Here is a 15,779-nt window from a genome sequence, read left to right as displayed (position 1 = left end):
ATCCACCCCCGGTGCCCGGCCACCGAGGAGCTTACGAACCACCTCGGTGACCTCGGCTTGGGTGATGGATGAGCACGCCCCAGAGTCCCCACTCTCTGCTTCCTCAATGGAAGGCATGTCAGTCGGGTTGAGGAGATCCTCGAAGTATTCTTTCCACCGTCCGACGATGTACCCAGTCAAGTTCAACAGCTCCCCACCCGCACCATACACGGTGCCGGCAGAGTACTGCTTCCCCCTTCTGAGGCGCCGAACAGTCCGCCAGAATTTCCTCGAGGCCGACCGAAAGTCTTACTCCATGACCTCCCCGAACTCCTCCCAGACCCGAGTTTTTGCCTCCAGGATTGCCCAAGCCGCGGCCTGCTTGGCCTGCTGGTACCTATCTACTGCGTCAGGAGTCCCACCGGCCAACATAGCCTGGTAGGACTCCTTCTTCAGTCTGACGGGATGCTTTACTTCCGGTGTCCACCGCCGGGTTCTAGGATTGCCGCCACGACAGGCACCGGAGACCCCGCAACCACAACTTCGAGCCGCCGCATCGACAATGGAGGCAGAGAACATGGTCCACTCGGACTCAATGTCCTCCGCCTCCCCTGGGATCCGAGAGAAGCTCTCTCGGAGGCGGGAGTTGAAGATGTCGCTAACAGAGGGCTCAGCCAGACGTTCCCAACAGACCCTCACAATCCGTTTGGGTCTGCCCGGTCTGTCCAACCACCTCCTCCGCCAGCGCATCCAACTCACCACCAGGTGGTGATCAGTTGACAGCTCAGCCCCTCTCTTCACCCGAATGTCCGAGACATGCGGCCGAAGGTCCGATGAAACAACAACAAAGTTGATCATTGACCTCCGGCCTACGGTGTCCTGGTGCCACGTGCACTGATGGACACCCTTATGTTTGAACATGGTGTTCGTTATGGACAAACTGTGACTAGCACAGAAGTCCAACAACAAAGCACCGTTCGGGTTCAGATCGGGGAGGCCGTTCCTCCCAATCACGCCTCTCCAGGTATCACTGTCATTACCCACGTGAGCGTTGAAGTCCCCCAGTAGAACAATGGAGTCCCCAGTTGGAGCACTATCAAGTACCCCTCCCAGGGACTCCAAGAAGGCCGGGTACTCCGCACTGCTGTTCGGCCCGTAGGCACAAACAACAGTGAGAGACCTTTTCCCGACCCGAAGGTGCAGGGAAGCGACCCTCTCGTTCACCGGGGTAAACTCCAACACATGGCGGCTGAGCTGCGGGGCTATAACCAAGCCCACACCAGCCCGCCGCCTCTCACCCTGGGTAACTCCAGAGTAGTGGAGGGTCCAGCCCCTTTCAAGGAGCTGGGTTCCAGAGCCCAAGCTATGTGTGGAGGTGAGCCCGACTATCTCTAGCCGGTATCTCTCAACCTCACGCACAAGCTCCGGCTCCTTCATCCCCAGCGAGGTCACATTCCATGTCCCCACTGCAAGGGTTTTGGTCCAGGGATTGGGTCGTCGAGGCACCCCGCCACGACTGCTACCCAGTCCACAATGCACCGGCCTCTCACGGTCTTTCCTGCGGGTGGTGGGCCTACGGGAAGGCGGGCCCATGTCGCCATTTCGGGCTGAGCCCGGCCGGGTCCTGCGGGCAAAGTCCCGGCCACCAGGCGCTCGCCTTCGAGCCCCAACCCCAGGCCTGGCTCCAGGGCGGGGCCCCGGTGACGCCGATCCAGGCGACGTAACGGTCCTTGATCTCTTCTTTGCCATGATTAGCTTGTGAACCGCTCTTAGTCTGGCCCGTCACCCAGGACCTGTTTGCCATGGGACACCCTACCAGGGGCGTAAGTGCCCCCGACAACATAGCTCCTAGGATCACTCGGGTAACACAAACCCCTCCACCACAGTAAGGTGGCGGTTCAAGGAGAGGGCAGTTTTGAATGATAAAAGAAAATGTTCTGCTGCATGTTAAAGGTGACCAGAAGCACAGCAGCTTCCATTGTTCCATTGGTCTGCCAGAGCAATCAAGGATGCGGGCCCTGGTCTTATTCATATTAAGAGGACTCATCAGTATTCTGTGTTAGTTTGCAAGTAATTTACCGCTATCACTATTGTTTCGGTCAGCACTGAGTGTGTGTCCCCTCTGACGTTAACATCCAAATTAACTTTGGAATCTTGTCCTGGTCGTTTCTTGCAATAACTGTATATTACTTTATGGCCCTGTTGCGGACATCAACAACAATGAAACCAGCTCACGGAGCCACAGTGGATATCATGGCAGAAGGGATTCAAAGATTCAAGACAGTAACGACACAATACAAAAAGAGAGGACCTTTAAGTGACCTGAAAATCACATTATGACTCGCAGGAGAAAAATTGTTGCTGTATGCTTGTAGAAAAGTTCCTTAAATAGCTTGAGGCTCTCTCTGTTACTGGAGATACTTCAAGGTATTAAGTATACTTGCAGTACTTTTCAAAATGCCTGGATTCATATGTGGGATATATATTTGTGCTAGTACATTAATTAAAAGAAAACTTGCTTAGCCATTATGCAGAATTGTGTCTACTGTAGATCATAGACTGTAAAAAATAGTTTAGATTTGATATGAAAAATTTGTGCATTTTAAAGAAACTTTTGCAATTTCTAGCTCAAGAGGTGTGAAGTTTCTCACATTTTTGAAACTCAAAGAATTATTCTTGTTTGGCCAAACCTCTGAATTCAGCCATAGGTTTTCCGAGTGGTTTAGAAGCTTCTTGTTCCTAAGGCCAAGTTGTAAATGGGTGGAAAGAACAGGTCAAGGATGTCCGCTCAAACACGCCCACCTTATGTAAAGCTAGCCAGGACACCCAAATCCTTCAGCCGATCCACATCGGAGGAGTAGCAGAGTTGCAGTCGAATGTTTGCAGCAGAATAACCCATTTCAAATGTTTTGTTGGCTAAATCGGAAACGGCCAATGGGAAGTTAGCACAGGCTGCTGGCTACTTGGGTAAAATTCGTACCAAATGACTTAAGCCGCGTTTATACTTGCAGTTCAGAACGCGTACGCGAGACGCAGGATACGCGTGACGTCACGTCTCGCGTATCCTGCGTATCCTGCGTACATTTGACGCGTCGACGTGCACGTTCTCAAAAAGACACTGAACGCGTACGCGACCTGCAGTTCTCGCTCTGGCCGCTAGTATCGCTGTTCCCGGTCTGATCCCGGCTGGCACTGCTGCTCTCCCCTGGAGAAAGTTCCCCGTGCATATATTTATGCAATATTTAACTTCCCCCCAGGGTTTCCGTTGTCCGGTAAAATATGCCGAAGTCCGGTATTTTATAATCTCTCCGGTCAAAATACTCACTGGTGCTGCGGGACTAGAGTCCCCGGGAGTACCGCGGATGCCGAGCCCCGGCCGCCGAGCCCCGGCCGCCGAGCCCCGGCCGCCGAGCCTCGGCCGCCGGGGGTCGGCCGACCCCCGGCGGACCCCCGGCGGAGCCCCGGCGGCCGAGCCCCGGCGGAGGTACGCGCCGAGCCTCGGTGCCTCCCGGAGCCGGGAGGAAGCGGTGCCGGGAGCCAGGAGTCAATTGACGGGACTTATTTTATTTTAAATACTCTGTTTTTCAATAAAAATACTATTGAATGACTTGCAAATGAATTAATGAATGACTTGGAATCATATTAGGAACAATACATTTTTTTACCATGTTAATCTTTCTTATTGACATCTACTTCTCCATATGAACCTAAAATTAACTGGATTTATTGTTTGGTCATTCTTGTTGAGATGGGTAAGGAGAATGCTGGATAAATTAGTCTGGAAAGACTATCCACTTTTGATAATAAGCAATAATAATAAGATAAGATAAAATAGTCCTTTATTACTCCCTCAACGGGGAAACTCACGTAGCAGCAACACAGACATACAGGGAAGGGGGTAAAACAGTAATATAAATAAGTAATACAAATTAATAAAGAGTAATAATAATAATAATGCTGTGGTTTTATATAGCTCCTTCAAGGCTCCCAGAGCTTTACAGAGATCATTATTCATTCACACACATCCTCCCGGTAGCTCCGTTTGTAGCCGCAGCTGCCCTGCAGACTGACGGAAGCGTGGCTGCCATATCGCGCCAAACGGCCCCTCTGACCACCACCAAACATTCATACACATTCACACACATTCACACGATGTTATAATCTCCTACATCATCCAATATTGTCCTGTAAAAGTGTTTGTTTTTCTAATCGGCTACCGCTGCTGCTGCTACTACTTCTGCTACTTAATATAAGTAGCTTTTCCAACTGTTGCTCTGCTTACTGCCCCCTATCGGTCACCATCAGTATGACAGGCTCTACTCGGGTGGTACGCGAGGTCAGCGCGAGGTACGCAGTGGAGCATGAACAGACACGTTTGCAGGGTACGCAGGATACGCAGCCACCTGCGTAGAGTATATTCCCGCCTTTACAAGGAGCCACTCTGCAGTGGTCAGTTGAAGAACTGCTATTGTCTTCACTTCCTGGATTGTAAAACCCTTTGTTCACACATATGTGTTGGATTTAATAGTCACTATTAAAGGGGACAGGGTGGAGATGGTGTCAGACTTCAGGTTCCTGGGCTTCCACATCACAGCGATCCTGAAGAAGGCACAACAGCAACTCTAATAGGAGTTGGTGCTGAGCTGCAGCATCTCGCTGTGGTTCTCCAGCTGCCCTGCAGCAGAGAGGAAGCAGCTCCTAGACCTAAGGTCATTAACACCGCTCAGAGACTGACTGGCTGCCCTCTCCCATCTCTGGAAGACATTTATAACACCCGTTGCCTCAGGAGAACCTGCAACATCAGGGACTCCTCACACCCTGGTCACCGCCTTTTTGAACTTCTAACCTCAGGGAGGCGTTTCAAGGCAATAAAGACAAAAACCAGCTAAACTAAAACACTAAAAAACACCTTAACACCTCAAACTCAACCAAACCCTGAACTGCTGTCAACTTTCAATTTACGCCATTTAATAAATAATCTGTTTCTTACATATCAACTACAATATTCCTGTTGCAGGTGTACAAGTATGTAAATTTGATGTCTTTGCGCTTTTTTCTCTCTCATATTTTGCAGTTTTTTACAAGAGCTGCTATATTTTTACATTGTGTTGTGCTTCTGATGGGACAATGACAATAAAATAATAATGAATATATCCTCAGTTTTGCTGTCAATTCACTCGTATATGTCGTGTGTGTATTGGTGGCAGTGTTGCCCCCATCAAAAGACTTTTCATAATTCAACACAAGTATCAGTCAAACAACTTGCAGCTACATAGCTAGAGCAAGCCAATGCAATCATATATGGGGACTTTTTCAAAGCACACAGCTTACTTGTGTAGTGATGGGAATGAATCAGATTGGTCATACCTGCAGACAAGTGCTAATTGTGACTGACATGTGGTGGGTGTATTCCAGCCAGTTTCTCAGGCCTGCTCGGTTCACCCATTTGCAATATGGCAGACTATCCATGATGTCACACAGATGTCCTGAGGAGTTGTTGTGAAGCCTCTTTCTCCTCAAACTGTGTTGTGCCATGTTGCAAGTGGGCAGAATGAACAGGTCCGCTAATCAAAGTTAGCCGTGGCTTCCAGTTTCATCAGCCAATCCACGCTGGAGGAACTGCAGTAAAACATTTGCAGCAAAATATCTCATTTCAAATGTAGTTTAGGTGAGGAAATCTGCAACGCCCACTACCTTAGCCGACACTCGGTAAGTACAAACCTCTAATTGCTTAGATTAGCTTAGCCTCATAGTAGTATGACAATGGCTGATGAGGAAGTGGCCAAGCCAATGACAATAATGTATTGCTTTATAAAAAATAACTAAGTACAGTTCTCATGAATGTGAAAACTAGCTATGGAAACAAAAAACATTTTTTTGAACCAGACTATGCACATATTTCTTTTCTGGTGCAAAGTTTGGGCATTTTACCATGAGGTCTATGGAAATCCTGTCGGACGCTGCCCCCGGTTGCCAGTTGATGAACTGCAACTTTTCTTGGTGTTGCATTGGCCTAAAGGTCAAAGTTAGATTGCAGGCATTTGGGAGAAAAAGACTTTGAAATAACACTTCAAAAAAACAACCTATGGGTGATGTCACAGGGTTTTTTTTCAGTGAGCCCTTCGACTCGTGGTGACCGAGCTTTCAAGGTTATGGCCGCTAAGTTTTGGAACGTTCTGCCTGCACTTTTTAGAACTATAGCGTCTGTGAGCTCTTTTAAAAGCCAACTAAAAACCTACCTGTTTAAACAGTTTTTTATGTAAACTGCATTGTTTTAAGTTATTTCATGTTTTTTTCTATCATGTATTCTATGTATTTTATTTCTCAAAACTGTTTTTTATTCTGTAAAGCACTTTGTGATAAACGTCTGTGAAAAGCGCTATATAAATAAACTTTATTTACTTACTTACTTACTTACTTATCTGGCAAACCGGAAGCCAGATTTAAAAAGCAAACTCTTGAGCACATTTTATAGGAGATATTTTGGCTCTGAGGTTACAAGTCTGTGTAAGTACAAAGACATTCTAGTACCCTTCAAATATAGATGTCATTAGTGGCGGCTGGTCAGTAGAGGGCGCTAGGGCGCCGCCCCATCAAATCAAGAGAAGAAGAATAAAAGAAAAAGAAAAATACATGCTGTAAAATGCATATAATTTTAAAAGAAGGTGTTATTTCAGTCTGTGGGTGACTGTCAATAGTAATTAAATGTTGTTTAAATATTTATTTGGTTACAAAATGTTTTTTATTTTATTTTATTTACTTCCAGAAGTAATCAGTATCGTGACGTACTCCTATGTTTGTTTGTTTTTAATATTTTCTTTTAATTAATAAAATGAATTTAAATGAATTTTAAAAAATCATTTTATTTTTTTAATTAATTAATTGATTGGACAATTCATTCCCGTCTTTTTTAGAAAATCAAACTGAACTACACAAACCAGATTTTTATGTTTGTTTTAAATAGGTTAAATAAAACTTGCTTTTGAAATAATATTTGTTGATTTTGTATATTATGAAATATCTGAAAGAAAGGAACGTTATCTTTTCAAATAATATAAATTCAAGACAGAACAATGGAAATGTTAATATTTTTCTTCTCTCTAATGTGTAAAAATAAACTGAACCCAAACCAGGAAAAAAACAAAACAATACAAAATAACTGTGGACTTGTTGAAATGTTAAACCCCTACTTTATGTTCAGTTTTCTTTTTCCACTGCGGCATAACTGAACTGCCTCACTAAAAGTTATGACCAATAAGCTATTGTTGGATGGTTACATTTTTCAAAATTAAAGGACCAAAATATTATTTTCTACACCTCTTTTTTCCCCATTGTACCAAGCTTGTACTTAACCGTACCATTACACCCCTATGTATGCCAAGGTCAATTGCGCCCCCCCCCCCCAAACTTTTTAGCACCAGCTGCCACTGATATGAATGTAGTAATAAGTCACTGAGATCCACTGGGTATGATTTTTAATAATCCAGCGCCACCGTGTGTTGATGGTCAAACCTGCAGGCAAATTATACCGTTCTCACTTGCTGGAAAATTAGTTTAATCAAGCTGCATGAAGCATTCACCTTAACGTTGACAGATACAATAATCTATCTCGAATTAAACCCAAGTCTGCTTGATATTCACGAGAAAGATTGTTTCATTGAAATACTTGCTGGCAGCGCAGACGCATACATGACTCAGCGGTGAGAGGGAGGAAACTGAAACCGACTACTGTCCTTAAAAGCTTTGGATTTATTCCTGAGAAACAGACTACCAAGCCGGTTAGAGTCTATCCTTTTTATGTTCTGTCTGCAGAAAAACACGTAACCGCTGAATCGTTAACCTTAAACATATAGACATAGAAACCATGACAAGGCACATAGAAGATTAAAAAAATATTGAAAATTATAATTAACATAAATAATAAAAAGTAAATAAATAAAATAAATTCAGACATAAAATAAATAAATGATAAGAAATAATATCACATTAGGGTTCCTCAAATATTTTCAGTTCTTCATATGCTCTGAGGATGGACAATGCAGTTTTTTTCCTCATTATTTTCAAAGCATTGAGATGATTGTCCACAAGGTATTTTTTAAACACAGAGAAGAGGGCTTTCATTTTCCTCCATTTAGATGTGTGGATGAAGAATTTGGCAAGGAGAATTAGATTGTTCAATATCAGGTCACACTTATTGTCCTTTATGTTAATACCAAACACTACTGTATGTTCTCTTTGTGAGAGGATTGAGTGGTTGAATTTTTGTTGAGCCAGTCTTGCAGATCCTCCCAGAATGTTACAGTGTACAGGCAATCAAAAAACAGGTGATCAGTAGTTTCAATCTCAGAATCACAGAAGCTGCAGTTATTGTGGTCAATACCAAATCTCTTCCTCAGCAGTTCATTGGATGGATAAATATTGTTTAGAATTTTGAAATTGACTTCTTTTGTCTTGGGGCTTACTAGATAATTGATATATTTTGTTCTCCATTTCTTAATGTCTGACTCAGAAAATAGTTGATTAATGGAATTTCTATTTGATCATAATGGGAATACTAACGTATACTACGTAAACATAAACCCACCGCCACTCCCCCCCCCCCTCACCTCCCTCAACAGCACTGTCTCCACCACAGACTCCTCCAAGTTCCTGGGATGCACAATCTCCCGGGACCTGAAATGGTCCACCCACATCAACTCCGTCAGAAAGAAGCTCAGCAGAGGTTGTACTTCCTGCTTCAGCTCAGGAAGTTTAACCTGCCACAGCAGCTGCTGACCACCTTCTAAATTGCCATCATCCATTCTGTTCTCTGCACGTCCATCACTGTCTGGTTCGGATCAGCCACCAAACTAGACAGGCACAGACTGCAACGGACAATCAGGTCTGTAGAGAGGAGAATTGGGACTAACCTCCCATCTATCCAGGACATGTACCTGTCCAGGACCAGGAAACGGGCAGGTAGCATCTCTGCAGACCCCTCACACCCAGGACACAGTCTGTTTCAACTCCTCCCCTCTTGACGGCGCTACAGAGCTCTGTACGCACAAATCTCCAGACTCAGAGACAGTTTATTCCCCCAAATTGTTGCTCTGATGAACTCTCACCACTCATAGAGTCTCAGAGTAATCAATCACTGTGCAATACCAATAATAATAATAATAATAATAACCACAATCATATGCTGTAACAATGCACCTTTCAATAACCATGTCGACCTCATACCGCTGCACCTTTCACTTTTTATTTTATTTTATATACGTTAATAAAAGCTGTCATTTGTCTATTTACTGTACAGTGAGCGAAACAACCGGAGTCAAATTCCCTGTCTTGTTTGACCTGACTTGGCCAAATAAACCTGATTCTGATTCTGATTTACACAACATGGTGAACATAAACATGTGATAAATATATCTGGTGTAAATGTTAAATGTTCTTTTTTTTTATTGAACACTTGAATATTGTACAAATCCTTGAGGCATATAAAACATATAAAACTCTAAGTGGGAGGCGGATCTCTCTCTTAATACCGACCAGTTTTCTTGGTCACAAATATGCTTAAATACGTTTACTATGACTAAAAACCCAAACCTACAACTTATACAGTACAAAGTTCTTCATAGAATACATTATACTGGACAAAGGATGTTCCAGATGGGCTTTGTCACCTCTAATATCTGTTCACAGTGCACAGAGAACACCCCAGATAATTATATGCATGCTTTATGGTTCTGTACACCGGTACAGAGGTTCTGGAAGGAGATTTGTGAGGATTTATCCACATGGATCAACCACAGAATCCCAGTGTGCCCCACGGTATGTATATTAGGTCACCTGGGAGACACTCAAATAGATCCTAATTGGACACACCGGGTTCTCACTGCCTTATGTATCGCAAAGAAAACCATTCTAGTAAATTGGAAACAAAAATCCAGTTTATGTATCAACCATTTTAGGAATCTTTTATCAGATCATATTAGTAGTGAGATAATGTCTGCCTCCACTGAACAACATTCGGCTGAATTGCACTCTCTGTGGTCCCCGTTTATTGGCTTCGTTACCTAGTGGGGGCGGGGGGGTGGTGATCTCGTAGCCCTTGGGGTTGGGGGTCGGCTTGGGGGGTCTGGGGCGCGGGCCTCTGGTGGCCCCTGGGGGGCGGTGGGGGGGGCCGCGGGGCCCTGTCCCTAGCCGGTGGGGGCCTTGGGGGCCTGTGGGGGGGGTTACCTCATGGCGGTGGGGGGGGGGTGGCTGGGGAGGGCTCGGGCGGGGGGCTGTGGCTGGGGCGTCTCCGGGCCTCCCGGGGGGGGCGGGGCCGTGGACGTGGGGGTCCCACCCGGAGGGCCCGGCCCTGCCTGGGTGGGGGGTGGCTGTCTGCGCTGGGGGGGCATTGCTGCCTTGGTCCTCCGTCGCTGGGCGGGGGCCAAGTGCCCCTGCGGATGTGGGGACTCCGGGACCCTTGGGGTGTCCGCCGGGGTGGCCTCGGGGGGGGGGGTGGGGCCGGGTCCGGGGAGCGGGCCTCCCCTGACCGGGGGGTGCACGGGCGGGCGCGACGGCGGGGTGGCACCATTCCCAGGTATCTATGTCTTATGTTGTCAGTATGAATGGGAGGATGTTGGACCGTTTCCCCCTCCGTCTGGGGGCTCCGGCGGCGCCGGGGGCGCCCTTGGAGGTACGGTGGGGCCCTTGCCCGGCTCGGGGGGCCGGCCCCCGTCTACTGGACGGCCGGTGGGGGGACGCGGGTGTCTTATCAGGGCCGGCTTTGCTGGTCCTGCTTCCTGGCTTCGGCCTCCGCTCCCCCTCTTGCCCCCCCTACACGATTCATACGCACATAGGCGAAAGGCGGGGGGTCCGGGTCGTGGGGGGCACTGTCCCGCGGGGCCTGGCACTCCCCGCCTCACGGTTTTAACAGCAAAATAGACACTGCACATTCAACACTTAATAAATACATTTGACAAGGACACGTAGTTCGGGAGGGGGGGGGGTCTGTGTCAATCGATACTTGGCCCTCCCTCCTCCCTGTTTTTATGGCATTAATCACATGCACTCAACACAAGGGGCGGGAGGGGGTCCCACATCACCCGCGTTCCCTCACCGGCCTGGGCCTGGGACGGGTGGGTCGGGTTACCCGGGCCTGGCGGGGCCCGCCGTGCAGCCTGGGGTGCCTTCTGGCGGTGCTGGATCCCCCCGGGGAGGGGGAAACGGTGCGTGATTGTATGTCTGTGTCGGTGAGAATGCGGTATGGAAGGGTCCTGCCATGGAGGATTTGAGCCTCCATTGGCAGGACATCAAAAACTTAATAATTTATCAATATTATATTATACAAAGATGGTTATTATTATTATTATTATTATTAGTATTATTATTAGTATTATGTATAGTATATTATATTATTATTAGTATAGGTATCGGATAGGTGAATGGATGAATGAATGGGATGCCTGGGTCTGGGGCCCTCCGTTGTCGGGCCTGCGCGGGTGTCGCCTTGTTGGGGGGTTCCCTCTCTCCGGGCCCGTCTCCGGTCCCCCCCGCTGCCTCTACGGCGGGGCGCCCCTCTGGTCTTGGAGGGCCACTTTCGTGGGGGACGGGTGCGCCTGCCCGCGTCGGCGGCCGGGACGGCTCTGTCTCTCCGGGCAGGCTGGCCCCCTGCCGGGTGGGGGTCGTTGGCCTGAAGGGTGAGGGCCTCCTGGCCGCGTGTCCGGCCCGGACCGGGTGGCCGGGGATTGCCTGGGTCGCGGTCCGCCGCCGCGGGATCCCTGGCTGCTTCTTTCCGCGCCGTGGGGGCCCCGCCCGCGGCCGCCGCCGGGTGGGGGGGGGTACTCGCAGGCGGTGGGTTGCCTCCCTCCTACTTCTCCCCTCTGTGGGGTTGCCGGTGGCCTGGGTTCCGGGCTCTTCCTTGTCGGCCTCTGGTCTCGCGGGTGGCGGGGTTGCTCCCCCCCCCCCCCCCCACTATAGATACACTTCAGGTGGAGCTTTGTTTGGTTTATTACACACACACACACACACACACACACACACACACACACACACACACACACACACACACACACACACACACACACACACACACACACACACACACACACACACACACACATATAGTCATTTAGTCACATGCATACACACACACACACACACACACACACACACACACACACACACATGCATGATCATATACATACACACACACACACATAGACATACACACTGGCTTGTTCACCTGCATGCTGGCTCTCTAGTTTTTGGGTTTAGGTAGCGGTAGCGATAGCTTAGCTCAGACTGCGATCAGATCTCAAGATTTAGGTCGATCGCTGTTCGTGTTTTGGATGGCTCCGTGCCGGTTTCGTGCTTTGTTTGTGGTTTTTTTGTTGCAGATTTCCAGTGCTTGACGTGTGTCTCCGTGTGTTCCTGCTTCCTGGATTGGCAGTGGATGTCGTCACCCCCCCCCCCCCAAAAAAAAAAAAAAAAAAAAAACACACTGGGTTTGTATGTGTATATTTATGTATGTGTACGCATATGTGTGCGTATATATATGTATATATTACATATAGTAATAATGCACATATATACACTTTTGGTTTCTACCGTCATGGTATCAATCAATAATATGTGTGCAGACAAGGTAAAAAAAAAAAAAAAAAAAAAAAAAAAATAAAACATATAAAACAGCATGTAGATTTAAAAGGCACACAACACATTCTGCATCACTGTAAGAGTGCAACAGTAAATGTAACAGATAAGTTGTAAAGCAAGGACATAAACAAATGGCGAGTCAAAAGTAAAAAAATTCAAAAACTAAATATAAAATAAATAAATAAATAAATATAATAATAATGTATGAGAAAAACTGTTCTAAGAAAGGTAGGGGCATTAGTCATTTTCAAATATCTTAAGATCTATATAGGCATTAAGGAGTTGTTTACCATGTTTGTTTTTAATCAGATTAGACTTAATATAATGTATTATATCTAATCACTTTTATCTCTGTTTTTGTGTTGTGAAGCATTATGAGATGACCTTTGTTATGATTTGAGGCTATACAAAATAAATTGAATTGAATTAAATCATATGCTGTAACAATGCACCTTTCAATAAACATGTCTACCTCATACTGATGCACCTTTCACTTTTTTTATTGTATATATGTTAATAAGAGCTGTCATTTGTCTATTTACTGTACTGCTGCCAGAGTCCTTACAAACACCAGGAAACTGGACCACATCACTGGCTTCCAGTGAGTCAAAGGATAGAGTTTAAAATCTTACTGCTGGTCTACAAAGCACTGAATGGTCTTGGACCAAAATCCATGCTGGATCTGTTAGTTCCTATGAAGCTCCCAGACCCCTGAGGTTCATCTGGATCTGGTTTGTTGTGGTTCCCAAGAACAAGAACCAAGCAAGGTGAGGCAGCGTTCAGTTATTCTGCTCCTCACCGGTGGAACAAACTTCCTGTAGACCTGAGGTCTGCTCCAACTGTAGATCCTTTAAATCAGGATAAAAACATTACTGTTTACTGAAGCGTACTCCTAAATTAAATACTTACCTGCTGTACTCTACTGCCCTTACTTTTTAACAACTTGTGCTTTTTATTATTTTACCTCTTTTCTTATCATTTTATTTCATTTATTTTCAAAAACTGAATATAAAATAAATCAATAAATACAATTATGATAATAACATATGAGAAAAACGGTGAGAAGTAGGGGCATTAGTCATTTTCAAATATCCTAAGATCTACATAGGTGTTAAGGAGTTGTTTACCATGTTTGTTTTTAATCAGTTGTTTTTTTTTATTGAACACTTGATAATTGTAAAAATCCTTGAGGCATATAAAACATATAAAACAGCATGTAGATTTAAAAGGCACACAACACATTCAAATTCAAATTCCCTGCCTTGTTTGACCTGACTTGGCCAAATAAACCTGATTCTGATTCTGATTTACACAACATGGTAAACATAAACATGGGATGAATATATCTGGTGTAAATATTAAATGTTCTTTTTTTTTATTGAACACTTGAGAATATTGTACAAATCCTTGAGGCATATAAAACAGCATGTAGATTCATAAGGCACACAACACATTCTGCATCACTGTAAGAGTGCAACAGTAAATGTAACAGATAAGTTGTAAAGCAAGGACATAAACCAAATGGCGAGTCAGTAAAAAAACTAAATAACTAAATAAATGAATACAATTATAATAATAAAATATGAGAAAAACGGTGAGAAGTAAGGGCATTAGTCATTTTCATTTCTACATAGGTGTTAAGGAATTGTTTACCATGTTTGTTTTTAATCAGTCATGTTAATAAGAGCTGTCATTTGTGTATTTACTGTACAGTGAGCGAAACAACCAGAGTCAAATTCCCTGCCTTGTTTGACCTGACTTGGCCAATAGTGATTATGTTAACTGGCTGTGACCTCCTGCATCTGCACTTGTGGTTTTATCATTTTATTGCTACTTTGTTCCTCTGTTATTGTTTTGTTTTCTGTCTTTTAACCTTGGGATTTTATTTGTTTTGACGTGCGCTGTTTCCTTCTTGGCCAGGTCATCCTTGTGAAAGAGATCCTTGATCTCAATGGGCTATTACCTGGTTAAAGAAAGGTTAACCCTTGTACTGTCTTCGGGTCAAAATGACCTAATTATCCTTCTTTCCTTCCTCCTGCTCTCTCTCTCCTTCCTTCCTTCCTTCCTTCCTTCCTTCCTTCCTTCCTTCCTTCCTTCCTTCCTTCCTTCCTTCCTTCCTTCCTTCCTTCCTTCCTTCCTTCCTCCTGCTCTCTCCTTCCTTCTTCCCTTCCTTCCTTCCTTCTTTCCTCCTGCTCTCTCTTTCCTCCCTTCCTTCCTTCCTTCCTTCCTTCCTTCCTTCCTTCCTTCCTTCCTTCCTTCCTTCCTTCCTTCCTTCCTTCCTTCTTTCCTTGTTTTCTCCCTTCCTTCCTCCTTTCCTCCCTTCCTCCTTGCTTCCTCCTTCCTTCCTTCCTTCTCTTTTCCCTTCCTTCCTCCTGCTCTCTCCTTCCTTCCTTCCTTCCTTCCTTCCTTCCTTCCTTCTTTCCTTCCTTCCTTCCCTCCTTCTTTCCTTGTTTTCTCCCTTCCTTCCTCCTTTCCTCCCTTCCTCCTTGCTTCCTCCTTCCTTCCTTCCTTCTCTTTTCCCTCCCTTCCTCCTGCTCTCTCCTTCCTTCCTTCCTTCCTTCCTTCCTTCCTTCCTTCCTTCCTTCCTTCCTTCCTTCCTTCCTTCCTTCCTTCCTTCCTCTTTTCTCCCTTTCTTCACTCCTTCCTTCCTTCCTTCCTTCCTTCTTTCCTTGTTTTCTCCCTTCCTTCCTTCTTTCCTCCCTTACTCCTTGCTTCCTCCTTCCTTCCTTCCTTCCTTCCTTCCTTCCTTCCTTCCTTCCTTCCTTCCTTTCTTTCTTCCTTCCTTCCTTCTTTCCTTGTTTTCCCCCTTCCTTCCTTCTTTCCTCCCTTACTCTTTGCTTCCTCCTTCCTTCCTTCCTTCCTTTTTCCCTTCCTTCCTTCCTTCCTTCCTCTTTTCTCCCTTCCTTCCTTCCTTCCTTCCTTCCTTCCTTCCTTCCTTCCTTCCTTCCTTCCTTCCTTCCTTCCTTCCTTCCTTCCTTCCTTCCTTCCTTCCTTCCTTGTTTTCTCCCTTCCTTCCTTCTTTCCTCCCTTACTCCTTGCTTCCTCCTTCCTTCCTTCCTCTTTTCTCCCTTCCTTCACTCCTTCTTTTCATCCATCCATCCATCCTTCCTTCCTTCTTCCCTTCCTCTTTCCTCCCTTCCCCCCTTACTTCCTTCCTTCCTTCTTTCCTTGTT

Source organism: Cololabis saira, chromosome 5 (assembly GCF_033807715.1).
Source record: "Cololabis saira isolate AMF1-May2022 chromosome 5, fColSai1.1, whole genome shotgun sequence".
In the NCBI taxonomy this organism is placed as follows: domain Eukaryota; kingdom Metazoa; phylum Chordata; class Actinopteri; order Beloniformes; family Belonidae; genus Cololabis; species Cololabis saira.
Note: the sequence above shows the minus strand (reverse complement) of the source record.